The sequence below is a fragment of the Suricata suricatta genome, chromosome 3, assembly GCF_006229205.1.
Source record: "Suricata suricatta isolate VVHF042 chromosome 3, meerkat_22Aug2017_6uvM2_HiC, whole genome shotgun sequence".
NCBI classification, from domain to species: domain Eukaryota; kingdom Metazoa; phylum Chordata; class Mammalia; order Carnivora; family Herpestidae; genus Suricata; species Suricata suricatta.
Genome location: NC_043702.1, coordinates 138,199,464 through 138,209,530, shown reverse-complemented (window position 1 = coordinate 138,209,530; position 10,067 = coordinate 138,199,464).

Here is a 10,067-nt window from a genome sequence, read left to right as displayed (position 1 = left end):
GATGCCCTCGGTGGACTGCTCTTCTGTCTGCTGCTCTCACTGGGCTCCTTCAGGCCCAAGGCAGGTAACAGGTCCAGGGTTCCTCGTCATCCTTGATGGTCCCCCTCACCTTGTCAGTGCCTCTGTTGACAGGTCCGTCGCAAGGTTAATTTCACTGGAGCCTTCTTGAGAGTTCCACCTGTGTCCTGCTTGCCCTTGACTAATATAGGAGGAAGCTGATCTGCACATAGTTTTTCAGGAGACAGAACAGAGATCTGAACCCAGAGCAACTGCTCAGTGGCCAGGAGTGATAGGGTATGCATTTCACCTTTTCAGGGAAGCTTGCCCAATTCTAATTTCTAAAATATTCAAAATATATATCTTGAGGCATTCACTAAATACCAAGACGTGGCTACATGCCTCACCCAGGGTGTTACAGGCAGAGTTAAGATTAGCAGGTGGGGTGACCTTCATATCACATGGGCTCCTGGACCTTCAGAACCTCCCCAGTGTAGCTCCGGTCTGACCTCAATCATGTGCCTCCATATCCATCAGCTTTAGGCCTCATTCATCAGCTTGGCAGACCTGGGTCAGTGTGTTCCCATTTTCCTTTAGGACAGAAAGGGGAGGGGCGCCTGGGTGGCTCAGTCAGTTAAGCCTCCGGCTTCGGCTCAGGTCAGATCTCACGTTTGTGGGTTTGAGCCCCGAGTCAGGCTCTGTGCTGACAGCTAGCCCAGAGCCTGGAGCTGCTTCCGGTTCTGTGTCTCCTTCTCTCTCTGCCCCTCCCCCTCTCCTGCTTTGTCTCTTTCTGTATCAAAAATAAATAAAACATTAAAAAAATTAAAAAAAAAGAAAAAGAAAGGGGATATATGTATATATATATATATTTTTTTTTTTTTGAGAGAGAGAGAGAGAAAAAGAGTGCAAGTGAGGCAGAGAGAGAGGGAGACACAGAATCCAAAGCAGGCACTAGGCTTTGAGCTGTCAGGACAGGGTCCAACATAGGACTTGAACTCACGATCTGTGAGATCATGATCTGACCTGAAGTTGGATGCTTCATGGACGGAGCCACCCAGGCACCCCAGAAAGCCTCTATTGTAAAGCTTACTTTATTTTCATCTTCCTGAAGTACCCCAAAATAAAGAAGAGAGCGTTCTTATACAGCCCAGCCATTTGATAGCATCTGAGCAACTGGTCCTCTGTGTGTGGATCTCAGGAAAACCTCACAGAGGTCAAATCCAAGTATGTGCAAGACAGCCGCTGCTACAGAGTGATTATATGTGTCCCTCCAAAATTAATTCGTGAAATCCTAACCCCCCCATATGATGGTATTAGGAGGTGGGGCCTTTGGGGGCTGATGAGGTCATAAGGGTAGAGCCCTCATGGGTGGGATCAGCATCCTTCTAAAAGAGGTCCCAGGGAGCTCCCTTGTTGCTTTGACCATGTGAGGACACGGTAAGAAGATGGTCATCTATGAGGAATGGGTCCTCCCCAGCGCCTTGAATCTGCCAATACCTTGATGTTGGATTTCCCAACCTCTGGAACTGTGAGAAATGAATATTTGTTATTTAAAAGCAGAGAAGTTTATGTATTTTTGTTAAGGGGTGGGCACAGAGCCTTCAAAGGCACTGTCCGGAAGGGGACAACAAGCTTCTTCTCTGAAAGCTGTCATTGTGAGAGAAGACAGTAATTTTACAGCAGATGATTCTCCTATTCTCTGGTGGAAAGCAGCTGTAATCCAAGAAAGTCTTAAATTTCTGCTCCCTCTGGCCAAATGTCCTCAAAGGACCTTAGACCCGTAAACCTGGCCGGAAGGACCATTGTCCTGGGCCCCGCTGCTGCCAGAAGATTAGTCAGGCCCTAGGGTGGTCCTTTCCCCTAGTGGCTCTCCTGGTCTCATTCTATTTCTAATTCTCCTCCAGGCTCCCCACCCTCTGGTACCCCCTCTCCAGGGGATAAGTTAGAAAAATAAATAAGCCTGAAATTCAAAGGACGTCCCTGTGAAGTAAAAGTTTGAAGCATCAGGACAGTTAAACTTTTTGGTCATAAGGACGTCTATGAATTGTCTGTGATTACCATTGAATCTGTGTTCTTCCTGCCATTAAAAAAAAGAGAGAAAAGAAAAGAAGGAAAAAGAAAAGTACCGGATCAAGTGAATCTGGAAGTGTAATTCTCAGTTCTGACACTTACTAATTATATCATCTTGTGCGAGTTCCCTAACCTTTTAAAACCTCAGTTGTTTCCTTTGTAAAATGAAAATAATTAACACCTATCTCACAGGCTTATTATAGTAGACATTGATTGTGTTTTCAGGGGTAGTTCAGTTCCGTTCCTTTAAAAATTTTTTTATTGGAAATGACTTCAAACTTACAGAAAAGCAGCAACCATAATAGTGCAAAGAATGTCCATATGCCCTTTCCCCAGATACATTCACTGTTAACATTTTGCCTTATTTCCTCTATCATTTTCTCTCTGTACACACACATACACACACACACACACACACACACACACACACACACACAGTGGCCCTTTCCCCCTCTACTACCACAGTGTGTATTTCCTAAGAATAAGAATCAAGATAGCCCCTGTTCATCACTATAGTGTAGTTTATCAAAGTCAGTAAAGTTAATATAGATATAATACTTACATCTAATCAAATATCTATATTACTATTTTATCATCTGATCCAATATCATTCAGATCATTTTTTCCCTGATCAAGATGCAATTAAAAATGTTTATTTATTTATTTTGAGAAAGAGAAAGAGAGAGCAGGGGAAGGGCAGAGAGAGACAGAGGAAGAGAGAGAATCCCAAGCAGGTTCCCCAGTGTCAGCACAGAGCCCAATGTGGGGCTTGGTCTCACCGTGAGATCACGACCTGAGCCAAAACCAAGAGTCAGGCACTTATCCACCAAACCACCCAGGCACCCCTCAAGATGTAGTTTTGGATCAGGTATTACGTTTGGTTGTCATGTGTCTTTGGTCTTCTTTAATACGGAACATTTCTACTGATTTTCTTTGTCATTTATTAATTACATTGACAGCTTAAAATATATATACTTTTCAAAACGGAACTTTCCTTATTTTGGATCAGTCTAATGTTTTTTCATGATTAGATGCATCTTATGGATTTAGAAAGACTGAGTTCCCATCAATACCCCTATCTCCAATTCTTCCCCCAGGATCCTTCCTTCCTTCTCCCCATTCTGTGTTTGTGGGCTCCCTGCTGCGTAGTGAAAACACTGTCTCCCATCAGTATCAGGGCATTGACTCATTTGCTTAATCCTATCAGACATCTTAAATAGTTTCAGAATTGTGCAGCCTCTTTTGAGCACTCTGGTTATGTCTGGGGAATTTCCCCACCATGTGAATCTCCTTTCTCTAAGATAAAATCTGGAAAACTAGCTCTCCAATTTTTTTCTTTGCAAGTAGGGCACAAACAGGTGACCTGAGTTCCACCAGTCAGACTCACTACATTCAATCAACATGAGATATTTATTCTCAACAAGTCAGCAGGAGGACACGGGCTCTGCACGAAACATTCATTTTGCTGGTGAGGGTGGATGAATAGTCTGGATTTGAGGATTTTACCCTTTTTCCAAGAAAGATACAAATCCTTTCAGTTATGAAGGTCCCTTCAAGGTTGTGGCCAGTTGCAATCATCAGAAGCTCTTAGGGAAGAGAGTCAATGAGTAGAGCTATACAGTCTGCTTGATTTGAGCTACTATAGCTGGCCCTTAGGCTGTAGTTGATATCATCATCTTCCTTCTCCATTACCTATTCTAGACTTCCCTCACTTTTGTCCAACACTTCAGCTGGTTTATCCAGACTGGGTCATCTTCATTTGTGGGAGAAGTTCTGAAGATCTTAATGGAACTACCCTAATTGAACTGTAATTGCTATCACTGCCAAATTACTGTTTTACTAGGAGCTGTGAGTCCCTTGAGTTCCCTGTAATCCAGAAGAAGCAATCCAGGCCTCTTAAGGGTAATTCGAATTACTATATTTTAAGTCCTTTCTTTGCCTCTGGCCTGAAGTGGCCAGGGAGCAGTCACAGCTCCCAGATCACTGGAATCTTACTGTGTCCCCTGGCAGAGCTATCTCCCTGGAAACCAGAACCACTCACAAAACAGAGTCCAAGTTTCAGGGACAAAGAGCACAAAATTTCCTCAAGTGGGTCACTGGCTGTAAAGGTGGAAGGTGCCACTTCTACAACGTCCACCTCTATCCTTCAGTTCCTGAATTCATTCTTTTTAGCTCTTAGGGATCAGTACCATACATTGGTCATTAGCCCAAAGCACATCAGAACCTGGAGGGCTGTGCCATAACTCTGCAAAGTGTTGTACCCTCGCTTTGCCTTCACTGAGTTTCAAAGGGTTTTTTCATTATATGATCAGGACAGCTGTTTCTGGGTATGGGATCCATGGTTATACCATTAGACCAAGGTCATGAGCCCATTGTTGCCCCATTTTTCACCATACAATGGGTCTGTTATTCTGAGGAAATGTTGGATAAGGTAACAGGTCAATGGATAAGGTATTCTGGAAGCTTTCAGATGGTGATACTATCTGAAGCTCTATGGGCAGGGAAGGCAAACCCATATATGGTGTTTATATTAATTGTGGTAAAGTCAGGTCACTGCCTCCTCCAGGGTAGAAGGCCCATGTAAGTTTACCTGCCCCTAGGTGGCTACGAGAGGGACGCTGTGAGACAGAGCACCTGGCATCAGCCTTTGCAGTTGGCCAGCTGGGCTCACTCAGCAGTGGCAATAGCTTTGAGGCAGATTTGGCTTAGACTTGGAGATCAGGTGAGGGTCTATGATTCTTTGCTATGGTGTGCAAAGTCAGCCTTCTGCTCTCCAGCATTTTTTCTGATTATGCAAATCAAACTATATTCACTTAGGCTATTGCTTGATTTGTATTGCATTTTTTCCGATTATACAAATTAAGAAATTAGGCTATTGTACAAGTGTAGGGTGACCATAGGTGTCAATCTGTGATGGTGTTGGTACATACCACCTGTCCCCACGTTTCCATTATTAGCGCACCTTTTCACTCTCAAAAGTAGCTCAATGTTGAAAATAAATTACAATAATACCCTTCCCTAAGGAACATCATGATTTATTAGCCAGCATCATGAGTCCATATACAGAAAGTGACCCTGAGCGCTCCGCTACCTTGCTGTCCATTGTGGTATGTTCACCTTGTCCTTTATGATGAAGTGCTCCCACCTCACCTTTGCAATTCTGGGATTTTTGTCATCTTCACGAATAGTAGGCAGCCTAGTTACACTGTACCCTCTCCACTACCATCCACCCTGGACTATAAAGACAGCCACTACCAACAGCCTCTGTACTGGTGCATCCTTTATTGCCTTAGTGTGATGAGTGTCTTCTGGTTTGGCCCCGAGAACTAGGCAGATGATGGAATCTGGACCCATACTTACTCACCCCTTCACAATTCCCTCCTTCCTGACTCTTCTGATGTCTTCCTCAATGCTACACAAGGAAGTCTGCTTTCTCCACTTTGCTTATTGTTGAGACCAGGCTTCAAGGATCCATCCAAGCAAACATGGGGATTAGGACAAGCTCTAGGTATCCTTGCTAAAACATTAAACGCGGAGTTCTTTAAAAAAAAAAAAGGTTGTTTTTTTTTTTTTATATTTATTCACCTTTGAGAGACAAGAAATAGAGTGCAAGTGGGGGAGGGGCAGAGAGAGAGGGAGACACAGAATCTGAAGCAGGCTCTAGCTTCAGGCTCTGATCTGTCAGCACAGAGCTCAACGTGGCACTTGAACCCACAAACTGCAAGACTGTGACCTGAGCCAAAGTCTGATGCTTAGCCAACTGAGCCACCCAGGCACCCCTAAATACTTAGTTCTGTATGAGTATCCCCAAATCAGTGAGTTCTCCCCATTGAGCTTTTTGCCTCTCCCTCCTATCCCCAAATATAACCCCTTCAAGATCCACACACATTTGCACAGTTCCTGCCAGTACACATTAGCCAAGCCCTACAATATCTTTGGCAGGTATGATTTTTATCCTTGAAGTGGGGCTTCTCTTTTTTTCTTAAGTTTTATTTGTTTTTGAGAGAGAGAGAGAGAGAGAGAGAGCGAGAGCGAGCACATGCGCATGAGCTGAAGAGGGGCACAGAAAGCAGGAGAGAGAAAGAATCCCAAGCAGGCTCTGTGCCATCAAGGTGAGATCATGACCTGAGCCAAATCAAGAGTTGGACGCTTAACCAACTGAGCCACCCAGGTGCTCCTGGAATGGGGTTTCTTCTTTCCACCGTGGGCTGTGCTACCACTTGACTCTGGGTACTGGTAGACACAATCAGCGGTCTTGAGGGGAACAAGCCATGGAAAGGGGGATTTCTCTGGGCAGGAGCATTCACAAGGGACTTGAAGGGTCAAGGTGCTCATCCACTGAGAATCCCTATTCCAGGACTCTGGGTCCCCCTCTTTCCCTATCAGTGCTCTGACTGACATGGAAGCCAGTGAAGGTCATGTATTAGTATCCTCTGCAGTCCTGCTACAGTGCAATCAGGTCCTGGGCTTGATTGGAAGAGTCTATCCTACGGTTTCAGGAAATTAGGCTCTCAAAGTTGCCATGGGGGCTCTCTGGCTTTCAGAGCATTCCATGAGTTGGTTATTAACTGTTCTGAGCCTGTCATTTTCTGTTTCCAAGGTCTCTCACACCTTATAATTATCATTGTTTCCAAACTGATTGAGTGCCACAGCTACTTGATCTCCTAATGTCTTGTTCTCCATTCAATTGGCCACAATGAAACACAAGGGAAAGCTGGGGTGCTCTTGCATATCAGAGTTATTAGGATCCTTCTTATCATCAGCAAAGAATTCTAGTGATTTCAGACAGGTAGGCAATATAACCTAGATCCATCTTGAGCATTTGTTTTCTAGAACCACTTGTGCAACCATTTGTTTTAGCTCAGTTTTCCTAGCAGGCAGAGTCTAGAAGCAAAGACAAATCTGAGAAGGCAGCAAAAGCGAGCGAAAAGGGAAACGGAGTAGGGAAGGATGGAAAGCACTACAAGCTGGTGTGTTACCATGCAGGGAACGGCCTCATGACCAGCTGCAGACAGCCTTGGAAGCTTACTCAATAGGTACGTCTGCTCAATCATGCGAGATGTCTCCAGACAGGCTACGTTGGAGAATTATGACAGAGAATCATCACTCGGAACAGTCATAGAAGGGAGGAAGGAAAGAGAACTTCCCTGCCCAGCTCCCTTCCATCTCTGCTTTCTCATTGATCAAAAGGTTCCCCACAGGGAATTAATTCCTTAGGATGCATCATCTCACCTCTCTGACAGCTGCTTAGAAGCCACATCCTGCAGGCATTTCATCGGAGTCTAGAAGTAGTGTAGGAGTCAGAGACTGTACGGGTGGCGGGCCAGCCTGGCCGTGCAGTAGCAGCCAAGAGGGACTTGCCTGGGGCAAGTGACCGGCCAGGTTCAGGGGGCGGGACTTCACAACTCTAGAGCTGTGGAGCCAGGAGACAGGCAAGGTCTAGCTAATATGAAGAGGCCGTAAGCTTGTGTTTGGTATATCCCTTAATAGGCTATTAACGTCAACCAGCGGTGAGGCCAGAAATACCATCTGTCAGGCGGGGTTTTGTCTGAAGTGTCTTCAAGACCCCAGTAGTTGGCATTGGACAATGAGATACTATTTGATGCATTTTTCTGGTTCCAAACCTTCCACTACATGTCTCTGCTATTCTGGTCATTATGTCAACCAATAGAAGTGACCATGCTCTCGGAGGTTGTGCAAATAGTCACCACGTGTCCCTGTTCAAATCAAAAGCTGGCTCTGTCCCACCGTGTGTATATATGCATGGCTACGTCACTCTTACTAACTGCTTGAACTTTCAAAACCCGTCATGTCTCTGGCCTGGGTTCAGTGCTATGTAACACGAGATACACAAGGAAACGAAGAATAGAGTTGGCTGGTCCACGCAATAAGCACAATTCTCTAATGCAAAAGAATTCTCAACAAAAAGAATTCTCAGTCCTGCCCCATGACAGTAGGGTTCACTGTAGAAGCCTTTGTACCAGCGTTTAGGGAAAGTAGCCAAATATAGCTCTCTTCATACACCATATCATGTGGGGGTCCCTACTGCGCCCCACCCCCAGGGAAGAAGAGAACATACATTTGGAATATTGGAGATGGACAAAAAAGGCTTTCCCCCCAGCTGTCAGGGAGTTCTGGGGTGCCCAGGACAAGAGCATGGACTGATAACCTTCTCTGGTCCGTAGGATTTGATTCAGGTAAAGCAGGATCCAGGGCCTGGTTTAATAGGGTAATTGTACTTGTGTGGCCTTGGCCTGAGTGGGACACTGGGAATTGATGCCAAGGAAGGTGAACCTTGCCAGACATTCTTCGATGTTCGCCAACTGGTCTGATCACTTGAGCTTTGAGAGCTCAGTTTTCTCCTGAGGGATTGTGAGGTCAAATTCTCACCCTGTGTATACAGGTCTGCATCCTGAAATCCTCGCCGCCCCACCCCCCGCCCCCGGATTTGAAACTCGAGGGAAGTAACAGGAGAGTGATGAATTTGAGAGATGAGAGAGAAAAGAAGAGAGGAAGGATGTTCAGGATGAGAAAACAGATCACTCACCGAGGCATGTTTTCTTTTCATCAAGAAATGAAACTGATGCAATTATATGGTGAGAAGGTAAGTTTCTTCCAGTTTCCTGATTTTTTTCCAGGGGTGCTATTTCATTTGCATTATTCAGATAATTTCCTGAATTGGCCCATTTCTTGTTGTCCAGATGGACTTAAATTATTATTCTCATTGTCCAGAACCCAGGTCTCCTCCTCCCAGGCCCTGGCCGTCCGTGGTACCCCAGGGCCTCTGTCCCACCATGTCTCTGTCATCAGTGGCTCTTTGACGACCGAATTCTTAATTCCAGGTTAAACTTAGCATTGCTATCGCAACTGCCTGCCCTGTCAAAGCTGCCATGGACTTCATTACGGCCAGGTTCCTACGTGTCCCTAAGAGAAGAAAGAAGTCAGAGAATCACAGAACTTCAGAGCTGGCACAGACCTCAGAGTCGGGGGTGGGAGGGATTCTGATCTCCTCTTTTCGGAAAGAGAAGTTAAAGCCCAGAACAGGCAAGTGGCTTGTTCTGGGTCACACAGCTTAGCCAACAGACAAACCTGGACTTAAAGCCAGCTCCCAGGTCAGTAGTCTGGTGCTCTTCCCATCTCAGTTTGCTTTTCTTTTTCTTAAGAAGAAAAAAGAGATGCCTTGAAGGCAAAAGTCTTTCCTGGAGAGTGTGGAAAAGCTCCCACTCTCCCCTGCATCTCTCTGACTCCTTCTCTAACTCAGTAGCCATGACAGAATAGTTGGGCTCTGGCTGACCTCCTGGATTTAAGTGTCGCATATCAGCTTGGGGTTAGAGGGATTTATTAATCATGACTGATATCAAGAAGGTACATGCTGTGCCCCGTTGTTGGTTTTGGAAAATTTGTTTAAGATGAGATTTTAAAAAAAAGATTTAATTTTGTGCCTTCCTGTGACAGCCCAGCCTAAATCATCCGTCACTCCCTGCTAGGGGCAGGTGAACGTGTGCAGCCTTCCTCAGGGAACGAAGTTCTAAGGACAAGCCCTCCTCTACCTCGGGGTCACTACTTGGGTGGCTTTGTTTCTCCTTTGCTTCCCATTGGTGCAAACGCTCGCAGTGCGACGACCCCTGGGGAAACTTGGTCTTAAGTCCCTTGGGCAACGGTTCCAGCCCCGCGGGGCTCCCAGGACAAGACAGCGATCAGATTTCGCGTGACGGCCCAGCTCCCCCTGTTCCTCTCCCCTACTGCCCGGGAACCCCCGGAGCCAATCAGGGCGTCGCGGAGCTCCCGGTTGTAGAGTCCCGAGCTCGGGACCCGCCCCTCTTTGTTGCGGTGGCCAATGGACGCGTTCGGAACATCGGCGGCTGCCCGGGTGACTCGGTTATATGTCACAGAATAACATTCGAGAATGGGACATGGAATGAGGCGACGGCCGCAGCAGCCCCAGCAGCCCCAGGCCCAGGCCCAGCCGCCGCAGCCGCCGCAGCAGCCCCCGCCGCCCC